The sequence below is a fragment of the Grampus griseus genome (assembly GCF_964374135.1).
Source record: "Grampus griseus genome assembly, chromosome: 1".
Taxonomy (NCBI): domain Eukaryota; kingdom Metazoa; phylum Chordata; class Mammalia; order Artiodactyla; family Delphinidae; genus Grampus; species Grampus griseus.
This window is the reverse complement of record NC_139017.1, coordinates 70,477,655-70,493,985: the sequence shown is the minus strand read 5'-3', so window position 1 is coordinate 70,493,985 and position 16,331 is coordinate 70,477,655. Positions and strand designations below refer to the sequence as shown.

The 16,331-nt window shown below is 43.3% G+C and overlaps 1 protein-coding gene across 1 annotated transcript in view; it reads right to left on the bottom strand.

Moving 5' to 3' along the window:
• Nucleotides 1–16,331, bottom strand: part of ARHGEF11 (Rho guanine nucleotide exchange factor 11) — a 111,815-nt gene that overhangs the window by 51,078 nt on the left and 44,406 nt on the right. The gene's annotated exons all lie outside the window — the stretch shown is intronic.

The window sequence follows — 16,331 nt, the reverse complement described above, 5'->3', positions numbered from 1 at the left end:
CAGAAGTTCTGGCTTTCTTCAAATTACCCTAGTCCATCATGCCCTGCCACCCCCCACCTCCTCATCCAAGGTAAAGATTCAACTTAGCTCATCATTTAGTAAGTGTCCTAGAATCTATGCATGATAACTAAACGTACTGTGGTAATCATTTTGCAATACATGGATGCCAGGTCACTATGCTGTACATCTTAAACTTAGGCAGTGCTGTGTGTCAATTATACCTCAATAAAATGGAAAAAAAAAGAAGTCCTAGATTCCAGACCCGTGCTATCTATCTAATACAACAGCCACTAGCCACATGTAGATATTTAAATTTTAAAATTCTGTTTCTCAGTTGTACTATGGCTAATGGCTACCATACAGGACAGTGCAGAATAAAACACTTCCATCGCTGCAGAAAGTTCAATTGCACAGCGCCGCACTACATACTATGCCAGGCACTACGGGGTACAAAAATGAATAAGATACAGTCACTTGCAGGTAATGGATGAGATATACATAGAGAACTTTAGTATAAACACTGAAGGGCAACAGCTCCACTCCCCACATCGGTGAGGGATTCTCAGAATGAACTATTAAAGGCTTTTTATTCCAGCTGCTCATCTGCTGTCTTTGGCTTGATCCACAACATCCCACCCCTGGGTTACCCAGAATGGACTTGCACTTCTCCCTCCTTACTACTTCAGGAGAAAGCCCATTCTGTCTTGGGACAGCTTGGGCCTCCTCCTTGCCTTGTTCTGCTTGACTCTGCAGGAAACTGGTTTCCTATGCCCACATTTAAGCTTAGAAGGAATGGTCTGGTAACTTAACCTGGTTTGGTTTTGCATTTGAGCTAGGTTGTGAGCTGTTCAACGTAACTCAAGGCACATGAAGCCAAGGTTTGTGTACCTGGCTGTAGAGGACTGTTAGGGGCAAAGACAAGGATCATTTCAGCAGCCATTGAAAGTTCCTCTAAAAAAAAAAAAAAAAAATCACAGGCTAGGGCAGTGACAGTGGAGGACATGGGGGATTACAACATAAGTATAATTTTAACAGATGCAAAAAAAATTTTGTTTTCTCTTTGAGAGCTTAAAGGAGGAAAAACTACCACTGAATTAGAGGAGGAAGAAATGCCTGTACCAGCAGATCAAGACTTTAATGGTGGGCTCTCCCTCTTCCTGATGATATTCCCATCAAAACTGGGCAGCAGAGGTCAGATTCCAATCAGCCTAAATTTGATGGGCATGGAGAAGGCCCAGGAGAGTAGAGAAGTTCTCGCAAAATTTGTGGCTCTCTAAACAGCATCATTGAGATAGATCTTCTGAATCAACTTCTCAGTAACCCCCATATTTATCCAGTCAGTTATGGAGACTGGTAAGTCCTTTTATGTTTTCCCAGAGTTGCTCCTTCCTTTACATTATCACTGATATCCATCACTTTAAGCCACATGTCCATTGCCTCAAGTCTAGATGACTTAAAAAAAACCACAAAAAAAACCACCTCTTGTTTTCACTCTCCAGTCCCTCCGGCATTCTACCACAAGGGACTAACTTTCCCAAACAATATTTCTTTGGGTCCCCCCCGGTCAAGAACCTATGATTTCCCTTCTTACTCTCTATATGATCGGATGTGCGTGCATCTGCCTGGTGTTAAAGGCCTTTCATCAAGTGGATCCAAGTACCTTTCAAATTCACTCTTATTACTTGTTCACTTTTCCTTACCTCTACTGGATCCTAAAAGATTCTGTGCTCATTCTCACCTCTGCTTTATGAAGCCCTCCATCCCTTCTCCTCTCTATCCCTCCTTTACTCCTTTTTCAAGGCTCTGGTCAAACGGCACTGATTCCATGAAGTATTCCCTGGCCACTGCAGCTCACATTTCTTTTACCCCAACATTTTTTGGGAAAATTTTCAAACCTATTATTAAAGTTGAAGGGGCAGCATGATGAACACCTATATACCCTTCATCTAGATTCACCAATTAACATTTGTCACTTGCTTTATCTTTCTATGATTATACACTTTTTCCCATTTGAAAGTTGCACACATCATGACATTTTACCCCTAAATATTTCAGCATATGTCCCCCAAGACCCTTGGAATTCTATATAACCACAATGCCATCAGCACACCCAAAGAGTTTAACTTTGATACGATAATATTATCTAGGGCTTCCCTGGTGGCACAGTGGTTAAGAATCCTCCTGCCAATGCAGGGGACACGGGTTCAATCCCTGGTCTGGGAAGATCCCACATGCCACAAAGTAACTAGGCCCGTGAGCCACAACTACTGAGCCTGCACTCTAGAGCCCGCAAGCCACGACTACTGGAGCCCGCGAGCCACGACTACTGGAGCCCGCGAGCCACAACTACTGAAGCCCGCGTGCCTAGAGCCCATGCTCCGCAACAAGAGAAGCCACAACGATGAGAAGCCACGATGATGAGAAGCCCGCGCACTGCAACGAAGAATAGCCCCCACTCGCCGCAACTAGAGAAAGCCCGTGCACAGCAACGAAGACCCTACACAGCCAAAAAATAAAAACAAAAAATAATAATATTATCTAATATATAGTCTCTATTCAAATTTCCCTAATTGTTTCATTAATCTCCTACATAGTTGTTCCCCAACTGCCTCAATACACGATCCAGTCAAAGATCTCAGAATTGCATTCATTCATGGTTTTTAGATTCATTTAATCTAGAATATCACCCCCTGCCTGCCCACTTTTCTTAGTCTCTCCTAACACTGACATGTAGAAGAGTTCAGGCCAGTTGTCTTATTGAATGGCCTGTAACAGATCTGCCTGTCTCCTCAGGATTAGATTCAGATTAAACATTTTAAAATAATATTAGATAAGTGATGTAGCATAACTTGCCCATTTCTGGTGATCCTATGTTTGATTACTTAGATAAGTTGGTGCTCCTAAGATTTCTCAATGGTAAAAGTATATTTTCCCATTTGAATTAGTGGGAAATCTGTGGGGTGATATTTTGAGACTGGTGAATATCCTGTTGTCCAACAGCTTCCCACCCAATAGTTTTACTATCCATTGATGATCCTGGCCTGAACCACTTACTGCACTGGTGGCTGCAAAATGGCATTTTGGGAAAATTTTCAAACCTACATTAAAGTTGAAGGGGCAGCATGATGAGGTGAAGGAATTCTATCATTCCTTCTATATCTATTAGCAGGCAAACTTGTAAAGAAGGTCATTTTGTCCCTTTTCTGGAATAGTGCTATGAACTCACGAATTTTTTCCCCCCAATGCAATGCATTATAATCCATTACTGCTTTTAAAAAAATGTTAAAGTTGTCCCAGTTTGGCTGGTGGGAGCTTCTACTAGCCAGCTGTGTCCTTTAAAGGTCACTATCTGTCTTTGAGTGCATCCTTATTTTCTGGCACACACACACAAATACTCCAGGCTCACCTTGTATTTTCCCTATGTCAGACTTTGACTCAAACATTTCTCTAAGGAGCCCTGGTTCCTTTTAGTAGGAAATGTATTTAGAAACAAGATCTGGATGCTAGGTGCTCATTGCTGCTAAGCTGTCACTGCTTCTAGGCCCTTTCAATGGACAGAGCCAGGAAATAAATTGATTAAGAAATTGTGAGTTCACAATAAAATCTTGTTCGACTCCAACACTACAGGGTTCTTCCTCATCTTCCCCAACTCCATATTTTATCTACCTTTTCCCATAGTGAGAACCTTGTTCACAAACAACAGTAATACATTTACTCATTTGCTCTCTTCTGTAATACATCAAATACTGTTTTCAGAGTTTCTACATCAGTAACACCGGCAACAGCAAACTTATTAAGCAAAGTTCAGCATTTCCTTGCAATTCTTTCTGTCCTTTAGACTATATCCCACTAAAGGTATACAGCCAGTACTGTGTGTGAAAGTTACTTTGGATTAATTCTTCTTTATGTTATCAATTTGAAATGCATTTAGGTTACTTTTTTTTTGGCTGCACCATCCAGCATGTGGGATCTTAGTCTCCCACCAGGGACGGAACCTGCGCCCCCTGCAGTGGAAGCGTAGAGTCTTAACCACTGTACCGTCAGGGAAGTCCCTAGGTTTCTTTTTATATTTGTCTGTAATTTTAGGGTTTGCTTTTTCAGGCTTATTTATTTAATTTTATTTTTTGAATCTGTCAAACATTTACATGGATGAAAACTCAAAATGCAATTTAAAAGGTATATTCAGAAGTGTCCCTGTCCCTTCATCCCACTCCTTACCAAGTAACCACTTTCATTTGTTTTTGGTTTTCTGTGTTTCTTCTTGTAAAAACTAAGCAAACACATATAAATACTCTTATTTTCCTTTCTTGCTTCCACAACAGGTAGTATCCTACACCTTTTACACTTTGATTTCTCACTTAATATACCCTCAAAGAAACTCCGTATCAGTTCCCAGAAATCTTCCATTTCCTCATCCTTTTCTTTACAATGCAGCCCACATTCTTTCACAAATGTTCCTCCTTCCTACACTGCTCCCTATCATCTGCTGTGTTAGTCTTGCCTCTCTGCCAGAGGGCAATGGTTACAGGGTGTTCTTCCTGGTATGCTCTCCAGCACCAGACACAGGATGGGCGCTCTGCAAATACATGGTGGAACAGCCTCCTCATCCCAGCCTAGAGGGTGTGTGAGGAAGCAGGGAAAGTTCTGGTGACCTTCCAGACAGCAAAGCTGAAGACTGGTACCAGCCCACAAGTCGCTGCTGTTGGCCTATGGTATTTGTGTGTGTGTGTGTGTGTGTGTGTGTGTGTGTGTGTGTGTACACACACATATATGTATATATGTGTGTTTAAAATTAATTGTTAAAAAATTTAAAAATCAGGCAATTTCATATTTAAAAATACAGGTTTCTGGTTTCTCTTGAAAAGGCAGAAGTTCTGGCATCACTGGGGCTTTACTCTCATATGGTGACAACTGGCTTAAGCTGGGTGGGATCAGCCCCTTCCAATGGGAGGTCTCTTCATCCTCAGCCCCACTCCACCACAAATGTGTAAATGAGGGAAAAGCCGAGAATATCCCTGTTCTGTGATAATAATTATTTAAGTTCTTACTAGCTACCAGGTACCATGCTAACCATTTGACATACATTATCTTATTTAACCATCACAAAAGCCTGGTGAGGCAGGTAGTACATCTCCATTCTCGGATGAGTGAACAGAGGTTAAGTAACTGACTTCAAGGTCTGTGTTCCTAAACAAAAAGCTGTATGACCTGTGCCCGTATGCAGACCTAATTGGTCTTTACTGGGCTTTCTCTATTTTCTTTTTTACACACATACGTACACACATGCACACATATACAAACACACATATAATATACACATCTTACATGTGCACACATATATAATATATATGATGATATATACATGAGATACAAATACATAATACATATATGCGATACATGTATATAAAGATATAGAACACATATGATAGACAGATAGATATAAAAAGTACACCATACATAGGCTGACCTAGGTGTTTTGAGTCTGGGGCAAAGTAATGTTCTTGAATCCCTGCCCAAAGCGAGGAGTAGTAACCAGGAAAGAGCTACCTTGCCAGGACCTTAGTTCTAGATAAAGTCCACACTCACTGAACCCTGACCTGGTCCTACTGGTCTGGTTTCCCTTATCTGCCAGGGTGGAGCTTTAAGCAGCTTCCTGGCACCCTAACTTTCCAAGGATTCTGCCTCTGGGTAGAATTTTCCCCATGGTCTGAGGCTGGAAACATAGCACATCCCTATAGTAAATAAAAGAGGCCAGTTTGCAGACAATCCTTGCTGACAGAATATGACATAAATGCTCCCTAAGAGCTTATATAACTGAAGACATTAAGAGGGAAGAAAGGGTACAGATCAAGTAAAAGCAGTGGTTTCAATCAGAACCAGAGTGCAGAGTTAACACTTTAAATGATGTTGCAGAAAAGCGTTGGGCTTGGAAATCAGGGAAATTCAGGTGCTAATTCCAATTCTGTCTCTAATTCACTGTGGGCCACCACCCACTTGACTTCTACACGTGTCAATTCTCTCATCTGTAAAAGCAGAGGGCAGAACAATGGAGTGGGAAAGTAGGCAATGTAGCCAGAAAAGGCTCACATCTCAAGTGGATCACTTACTAGCTGAGGAGCAGCATATGCATTACTTGAGGCTCTAACCCTGCGGGTTCAACTCAGCAGGTCTGTGGTATGAATACTATTTTTATTTCAACAGGTAGTCCAAGTGATTCCTTATTTAGAGGACAGTAACTTTGAGGAACTCTCAAAACAAGTTCCTTAACTTCTTAGTCTATCATCTATTTTCCCTGGTAGACCTTAAACCCCTTGAGAACAAGGACGGCATCTTACTCATCCTTGTAACACCGGCCAAGGTCCAGCAAAGTGTCTTGTGTGTGGTGGGCACCTGCTCCAAAATGTTTGCTGAAGTAATGTACACGTCCTTTCTTTCTCCCAGAGCTGAGGTGAGGATCAAAGAGGTAATATTTGTTAAGTTCTTTGGAAGTGTAAAGTCCTATGCAAATGGCTCTACTGTGTTTTCTGAAGTCTTGTCCAGGTCCAGATTGGGTGACCTACACTCAACATGTGTCAGAGGTGAGCGGAACAGTACAAGATTGAGTGAGTGAACAATACGTGGAAAAGTGGGGATGACTCCTGGTGTGTTCTAATTCTAGGTAGGGCAGAGCCAGGAAAGCTCTCCTTTGCACTTCCATGAAGGACTCCTGGAGAACAAGAGGCTTGGGGACTTGTTTGACGATCAGGGCAGACAACTTGGCAGACGGGGTTGTGTGGAGGCAGAGACCTGGTATGCCGACAGGGTAGCACGCGGCCCATGTGGCATGGTCTGGAAAGCACAGCTTTAGGGGTAAAGTATGGGCTCCAGCTCAGGCTCAGCCTTGTCCTCACTGTGTAGTCTCAGGCAAACCACCCAACCTCTCCAAGTCTCAGTTTCTCAATAACAAATGTGGGTAATTCCACTTTCCTCAAAGGGTGACTGGCGGAACCAAATCACCATCACAGATCCCTCGCAGCTAAAATGTTCACACTGAAATCAATCTCCCCAGCCCAAGCCTGACCCTGGCTCCTGAGCAAATAGTTCCTCCTCAGGAAACAGGGCCACACACAGTCACTCATGCCAGAAACCTGAGTTATTTTTGACACCCCCTCAAATCTAACCAACCGCCAAGTCCTACTGATATTACCTACTATTATTTTTGGAATCCACTTACTTTTGCCCCTTCCTGTCACACGCTGTTGGAAGACACCCCTCACCTAGAACAACTGGTCTCCTCACATCTCCTCCAGCCTCCACTCCTTTAGAATTCACCCATTCTCTACACACAGTCAGGGGGGTTTCTTCCGTGGTTTCCCGCTGTCCTTGTATAAAGTTCCAAATCCTCTGCATGGCCTGGCAGGTTCTCATCTCTTGTGCTTCCCCCGCTGCCCCCCACCTTGCTCACTATACTCCAAACCTAGGGGCCTTCTCTCCCACCTCAGCCAGGCTAACTCACACTCATTCTTCATGGTTCAGCGTAAATGCTTCTTCTCAGCGAAGCTCTCTCCGATACCCAAGAAGCTGAATCTCCCTTGAAATTTCCCTTTGCAATGTCTAACTCAAGAGTAACTAGTTATTTGGGTGTTTTCCTGATTGTTTAATGTCTACTTTCCTCATTTAATGATAAACTTCATTGTCTCTTATTCTCTAGAGCACGCAGCAGCTCCAGAACACAGTACATAGTGGACATTCAATAAATACGTGTTGAAAGATGAAATCAGATAATACACACAAAAGAACTTTACAGACATCAAAATATCGTAAGCACATACTTACCATCAAAAGTGTTCTGAGTAACCTCCACAACGCATGTATGTTAGGGTTAAACCCACAGTTTCACAGTTTTAACAAAGGCTAAATGAAGTAGGAAGGTGTTAGCTTCTCCATACACTTACAGCAGGGAGTGACATCAACCTGGCTCTAAGCACTGGTTAAGCTCCTAAAGCCTTCCATCTCTCAGATCTCTAGAATCCAATTCTGTACACAAAGCAGCGAAGCATTCACTAAACAAGAAAATGCATGTTAGGATGTGCTGGTAACTACAGAGTAGATCTGGTTGAGGGGATGGCCAAAGGAGGAATCAGAGAGGAGACATTTAACCAGAGCCTGGGGAAGGGTGGAATTCTGATGGGAAGCTGTGCTGTGCAAGGACATGCTAGGGGGAGGAAACAGCATAAGCAGAGGCACAGAAGGAGGTCAAGAACACAGCGAATTTGGTGAGGTTGTCAGTGCATCACAGGGGAGAAAAGAGGAAAGGGCCAGACAAGAGGAGTGAACAAGAGATAAAACTGAAAAGACATGGGTTCTCGTCCTGGTTCTGCCACTTAACAGCTGGTGGACATTAGGAAACTCTCTCAAACTCACTGAGTCTCAGTTTCTCCACCTAAAAAATGTGGATAACTCACCTGCCCTGCTCTACCTATCTCATAGAGCTGCTGTGAGAATTAAATGAGATAGGGTATATCAAAGGTTTTCAAAACTGAAACAACATATTCATGTTAGGAAGTACAAAGACAGAGGAAAAGGTTAGGGTAGGTTATGGATTTTATTCTTCACAGAGGGGAGCTGTTGAAGGTTTTCTAGAAGGGAGTAACAGGAGCAGATCTAGTTCCTTAAAAAAGTAAAAATAGAACTACCATATGACCCAGCAATCCCACTACTGGGCATATACCCTGAGAAAACCATAATTCTAAAAGAGTCATGTACCACAATGTTCATTGCAGCTCTATTTACAATAGTCAGGACATGAAAGCAGCCTAAGTGTCCACTGACAGATGAATAGATAAAGAAGATGTGGCACATATATACAATGGAATATTTCTCAGCCATAAAAAGAAACGAAATTATTTGTAGTGAGGTGGATGGACCTAGAATCTGTCATACAGAGTGAAGTAAGTCAGAAACAGAAAAACAAATACCGTATGCTAACACATATATATATGGAATCTAAAAAAAAAAGGTCATGAAGAACCTAGGGGCAAGACGGGAATAAAGACGCAGACCTACTAGAGAATGGACTTGAGGATACGGGGAGGGCGAAGGGTAAGCTGGGACAAAGAGAGAGTGGCATGGACATATATACACTACCAAATGTAAAATAGATAGCTAGTGGGAAGCAGCCGCATAGCACAGGGAGATCAGCTCGATGCTCTGTGACCACCTAGAGGGGTGGGATAGGGAGGGTGGGAGGGAGGGATATGCAAGAGGGAAGAGATATGGGGATATATGTATATGTATAGCTGATTCACTTTGTTATAAAGCAGAAACTAACACACCATTGCAAAGCAATTATACTCCAATAAAGATGTTTAAAAAAAAAAAGACAGGTCTGACTGCAGTGAGTAGAGTGGACAAGAGATTAAGGCTGGAGGCCCAGAGAACAGGTGGGGCAGAGATGATGTGTACCTGAATGAGAGCCCAGCTGCTGGGATATAATAGCAAAGGCAGGAGAGAGAGAGACCACTGAGAGTGGCTGCTGGAGGCTGACATGAGGAGTACCTTCCGGCCCTGCACTATGTAACAGGGAAGCCGCAGAGCACCCGAAATGTGACTAGTCTGAACTGAGACACTGTCAGTACAAAATACACACAAGATTTCAGAGACTAAGTACAAAAAAAAAAGAATGTAAAATATTAATAATTCTTATATCGATTACATGTTGAAATAACACATTTTGAATATATTAAGTTAAATGAAATACACATTAAAATTAATTCACCTGTTTCTCTTTACTATTTCTAATGTGGCTACTAGAAAATTTTCAGTTACACTCGAGGCTTGCACTCTATTTCTATTGGACAGTGCTGGTCTGGCCTCCTCTGGCCACAGCTGTACTGCACTGTGCCTTCTCTCCCATGGCAGGGCCTCGTGCCCTTCAGACCAGTCAAAGGAAGCTAGAAATCTGCCCAGAGTCACTCCTCCCACACTCCTTTGTTTCCCACAGCACCTGCTACACGTTTCTGCCAAAGCACTTCGTACATGGGCACCGACCTTTCTCCCTTGTTTGCTGGACTGTGAGCCCATGAGGGTGCGCCACAGCATCTCTGGAGCCCCAGTGAGGAAGCAGTGAGCCCTGCTCTGGGGGCGGCCGTCTGCAGTGCTAAGCAGAGAACAATGCCACACGACTCTGGCTGTGCACCCTTCTCTTCACTCAGAACCACTAGCCTCCCAGGCTCTACCAGCACAGGTATAGATGCACATCTGATGTCTACAAGTTGTCACACATGCCTCAGGAAAAGCTCAACGCTCAGGCTATGCCCAGGAATTCAAACTGATATTGAGGAGCGGCGTGGGGGAGTGTGGAGTTAGAACGGGCGTGTGTCCTGGCTCTGTCTCTGATCATTTGTGTGACCGAGGCAAAGCTGCTCTCTGTGATCCTCAGTTTTCTCATCCACAAAACTGGAATACTAGCTACCTGTCCTGCAGGGCTGTTGTAAGAACTGGTGTAATGTAAGTGAAGTCTCTAGCACAATGTCTGGCACAGAGCAATGCTCAAAAAATGATTGCTATTCTTGTTATTTATGAGACCCTAAGTCAAACATAATTAGTAAGCTACTGCTAAAGCCATCATATCCTGCCTCACAGCACAAAATAAACAAATTTTGAGTTATCTAATACAGGCGCAACCATCTCACCGATCTCCTCGGAAGCAAATGACCTATTGCTGTTATATCAGTTGACATTCATTTGCTTTTGTCTAAGTATCCTCCAAACTGCTACCTTTGATAAAAATAATGTGCTTCAGGACAGAAAGAGGAGACCAGGAGACCTGGATACCAGTGCTAATGCTGCCATTCACTAGCTGTGTAATTCCGTGTGTGTGTGTGTGTGTGCGTGTGTGTGTGTGTGTGTGTGTGTCGTTTGGGGGTGTGGCGGTGCACACAGAAAGGGAAATCATGGAGATCATGGAGGCTGCCATAGCAGCAGGGAGGGAACAGGCCAAAGTGGTGAGAGGGCAGGACTGACAGTCTAGACATCTGGGTTCTAGACCAAATCTGTCCCTATTTTTTTGTTTACCCTTGAAAAAGGAGAAGAAAATTATATAGAACAAGCACCTAATATGTTACAGGCATTCATTTAATCCTCACAATAACCTGGTGAGGTAGACATTGTTATTTTCCTTAACAGATGAGAAAATGAGATTCAGAGAAGTTAAATAGTTTGCCCAAGAACACAGGTGCTAAATGATAGAGCCAGGAACATGAGCTTACGTTGGCCTGACCAAAGTCCAGTCTTCCCCTCTCAGCACCTTGACTTCCTCTCCTGCAATGAAGGGGCTGGACCACATTATCTCTCGTCCTTTCTCACACTAACGTTGCATGATTCTTTGTCCCTCACCACGTTTCTCTGGCATATCAGGTCTTTGCACCCAGAGGGGGCTCAGGTAGAACTAAATTCATTCGACTGGGAGAAAACAGTCGACACCCTCACCAACAATCATCTAGAAGCACTTCAAGGTCTGCACTGGTAATGAGGCCCACAAGATGGCTAAGAATATTTTTATTCATTTCCCAGTTTTCACAAAAGCAAAGGAACAAGAAGCAAAGCCTAGAATTCACAAGGTAAAGAATAAGCATCTGTCATAAGGCCCAAGGCTTAGGAGGGTGGAGTGGAGAGGGCCTCCATCTATGGAAGGAGGTTTCTTCCTTGCCTACATCATGCCCACTGTGTGACAGTGGACAAGCCACATAACACCTCTAAGTGTCAGCTTTCGTGCTGGTGAAACAGGAAGATCACGCTTTGCACTTCTCACAGGGCACTGTGATAACTAAATTATTTGTAAACCAAAAATCACTCTACAGGTATATCTTGTTTTACCTAAAGTTTTCCTGGAAAGATAAGTAAACATGTCCTGAAGTGAACCCTCCGGAAGGTGATGATACTAATTTAAAAACAAACTTTCAAAAGACTGGGTTTTCTTAAAGCAAGGCATACCTTGCTTTCTACTCCGTAAAAATAGAATTGTTATTCGAGTCAGTTTTTTACTGTTGGCACAAATAAAGGACAAACCAGAAAACAAATAACCCAGAATAACAGCCAATCCAAGAAGTCTCCATTTTGCTTTAAAAAAGTTTGGTCGTTTGTCTCAGAAGATTCACCTTTTTGGTTTACTTTGTTAAGGTGGATTTTAAATTCGTGGTTTCAATTCCCTGAGTTCATAACACAATCATGAGGCAAGTACTTGGTGGCAGAAGAAAGCTAGTCTTCGATTTTAAAACTGCCGAGGTTAAACCATAAAATGAGTGTCTAGCAGAGGTAACTTGAGTTGATGTGCGTTGACAGTAGCACATCTGCTCTTCTTTGCAATCCCTTTCCTACCTCAGGGAGGTGGTACCCTTTTCTTCAGCTGAGGTAACTGCAGGAAGATGCAAATCTAGTCATAGCATCTAAGCTACCAGCTGTAATGGGGGAGGGGACCCAGAACATCACAGGCTGAGCGTCCCTACCCTCCACATTCTCAGCTAGTGATTTCAGGAAGCCCTGCCCGAGGCAGAGAGAAGAAAGAAGGGTGGGGGTGGGGGCTTCTTCTCCAGCCTGCAACAGGCTCCCTACAAATTCCTGTTCCATCCTCCTAAAAACTGCCCGGAAACTCCCCTCTTTCTGGAAGCCTTCCTCAATTAACTCTCTAATGATGACCACTCCTATTCTTTGCATCCTGCTAGCCCTTAAGCATTTGACTTGTGCTATAAACACATATATCCTTGCCTCCGTATTACTTTAAAAGGGAACTCAAGTATTCTGTGTTTTGTCTAATAAAATGCTTGTTCTGAAGGAAGGACTCACTATCTTCTATTTTTGTGTCTCGTTAGCACCTGCATCTCCAGCCACCTAACCTGGGCCCCCCAACCAATAACTGAGCTCTACAAGGGGTACTTTACAGACATAGTTGGTAGGAAGCTGATAGAAAGCCAGCCAGAGAACATGTGAGTCAACTTCCCTAGTAGCCAGATCCCCGTAGCTCTCGTCGCAGTTTCATCGCCAAGTGATCCACTTTGGACCTCTCTGACCCTTACTCCCTCCCCTCATGTTGACTGATGGGACCGGGACTGCTGGACCAGCCACTGTTATTAAAACATAAACTTGGTCTAAGACAACTCCAAGCAACAACTCAGGTATATGCCTGCCTGAAAGGAGGTAGAATGGGCAGACCACAAACGAGAACACTCCACTGGCTCTGCCTAGCTGGGTACTTCTCGAGTCTGCTGATCTAGCTCATACACGCAAAGAGAGGAAACCAGCTGCTGCCTTCTCTGTTGGGGGAGATGCCAGGTCATTTTGTGGGAAGACAAGGGTTTTTAGAGCAATGGCTGTTGACCACTTCCAGCAAGTGCTGCTGCCTCTTATACCCTTTCCTACTGAATGAAACCTTTCATACTGGGGTGGGGTGGGGGGCTGCACAACAGTGGAAGAGATATTAAGAACACAAAAATTAGGGAGTTCCCCGGTGGTCCAATGGTTAGGGCTTGGCGCTTTCAATGCCATGGCCCAGGTTCAATCCCTGGTTGGGGAACTAAGATCCTGCAAGCTTCGCGGCACGGTCCAAAAAAAAAAGACAAAAATCACTGGCGCTGGGAAATGTAACTATAACCCCCTGTGTAGGTGAACAGAAATGACAAGCATTTGTTCTACACAGCTACATTTTAGAGCACATAATTTGACTCAGTTTACTATCAGGCAGCACAGGGTAGTTTAAATAAAGTATCCTGGGGGCTCTGGATTATAATCGTACTTCTAGGCCTTCGTTTCCTTATGAGCAAAGAGTGTAGTGGCATGCGCATGTGGAGGGAGCAACGCGGAGAGGAATGGATGAACCAGATGGTTCCCTGAAGCGCCTTTCCAGGGGCCTGGAAAACATACTCTTTATTCTATCCAGGCACAAATCATATTATAATGAAGTTTTATTATGTCAACAAGAGACCACCTTGAGCAGGGCAGTAACAGTACTTCAACTTGGAAATCGCCAGTCTCCAAAACATAATCTTTAGGAATCCAACCTGGACTGACCAGGAGAGAAACAATGGCAACTGAGAACTAGTGTTGATTTTATCCATGCACGTAGTATATACTCAATGAAAATGTGTTGAACGGTGAATGACCGACCTTGAAATTCTAACTCTTCCCAAACTCCAGTGCTCCAAATAGCTTACCCTTGTCCTTTGGCCCAGTCTTCCATGGCTGAAGGCAAGTATTACCTGCTCTAGGAAGCTTTCTCATTAACTAGTGCAACTTCTCCAATGACCTTTTTACTATTTACTAAATTCATTTCTGCTGCATTTTGAGTCCATACTCTATCACTTAGCACTTGATTGTTTTCAAATTTTTTCATCCATATTGATCATGTCTCCCTCCAGATAGATAATAAACTTAAGAGCAGAAATCCTGTTATATTCCTTGTTGACAGAGCCCACAGTAACGAGCACAGTGCAACCATGTACTCTTAGTAAATACTAATTGTGAGGTAACTGACTGATAGATGGGATACCAGTGATGACTACAATGATGAGAGCTAGAATGTTTCTCAAGCACTTACTGAGACAAGACAGTATGATTAAGAGTGTAGGCTCCTGAGCTCCTCTCTCAGACGTAAATGTTGGTCCTGCCACTTATTAGCTACGTGACCTGACAAGTTACTTAACCTCTCTGTGCCTCATCCTTAAAATGGGGATAGTAATAGTACCCATCTCTTGGAATTGTTGTTAGGACTTAATTATTTAAAACGTAAAACTAAAATGCTTAGGCCAGGGCCTGGTCACAGTAAGAATAATCAATAAATATTAGCCATTCTTTTTTTTTTTTTTTTTTTTTTTGCGGTACGCGGGCCTCTCACTGTTGTGGCCTCTCCCGTTGCGGAGCACAGGCTCCGGACGCGCAGGCTCAGTGGCCATGGCTCACGGGCCCAGCTGCTCCACGGCATGCGGGATCCTCCCGGACTGGGGCACGAACCCGTGTCCCCTGCATCGGCAGGCGGACTCTCAACCACTGCGCCACCAGGGAAGCCCCAGCCATTCTTATTTATTTAATCCTCACAACCACCCTATGAATTGGTACTATTAATGTTGTGGTTTTATAGTCGGAAGCTGAGGCACAGAGAGGTTAAGTAACCTGCTTAATTTCATGCCTCCAGTGAGGGAGATGGAGCTGGTATTTGACTCCAACCAGTTTAACTTCAGAGCCTGTTCTCTGCTAATGCTTTGCTCTCTAGTTCGAGACAGTTTTTACCACCTATTTTACTTTACCATAGATCCTTCTTTTTTTTAACTGAAGTATAGTTGATTTACAATGTTGTGTTAGTTTCTGGTGTACAGTGAAGTGATTCAGATATATATACTGTTTCATGTTCTTTTCCATTATGGTTTATTACAAGATATTGAATATAGTTCCCTGTGCTATACAGTAGGACCTTGTTGTTTATCTATTTTATATATAGTAGTTTGTATCAGCTAATCCCAAACTCCTAATTTATCCTCACCCCGAACCTTGGTAACCATAAGTTTGTTTTTGCCACAGATCCATCCTTAACTTACGTCAGTGTTCTCTTGAAATCTCAGATCACAGATTCAAGATGACAGGGATTGGCTGCTTATTTTTCCATATATGAATTTAGATTCTGCTAACATTTATTAAGCATCTGCTGGGTGGCAGGTGTAGTGCTAAATAGTATTTCATTTGATTCTCAGAACTCTGAACGTAAGTATTTTACAGATGAGGAAGCTACAGTTCAGAGAAGATAAAGGACTTGCCTGAGGTCCCAAGGTTAGTGATGGCTCGTGCCAGGACTGGAACTCAGATTCCCTGTCTCCAAGTCCAATAGCCAGTCCTCATTAAGCCCGGCTGGCTCTGGGTTTTTCCTGGCACAAGCGTAAAACACAGTGCGGATTACCATTTATACTTCTGCTGGCCAAACACACAGGCTTTGCAATCAGATCCCGGGGTTGGTAATCCTGACGCTGACACTGGCTCTGTGACCTCAGGCAAGATATTTAATCTCTCAACCTCAGGTTTTCCCATCTGTAACAGAGGTTAGTAACTACTTTGCTGGATTGTTATGAGATTAAACGGTGCATTCCTTACAGCATTTAGCACAGGGTACACAATAAATACCAAAAATGCACTATTACCTTTTACTCTTATCAACACACCATGAGTTGCTCCCTTACATTAGTCTAGCATTTCCTCATGTATTATTTAGGAAGATCCCTGTAAAAAAGACAGATGTTCGGACTTCCCTGGTGGCTCAGTGGTTAAGAATCTGCCTGCCAATGCAGGGGACACGGGTTCAATCCCTGGTCCGG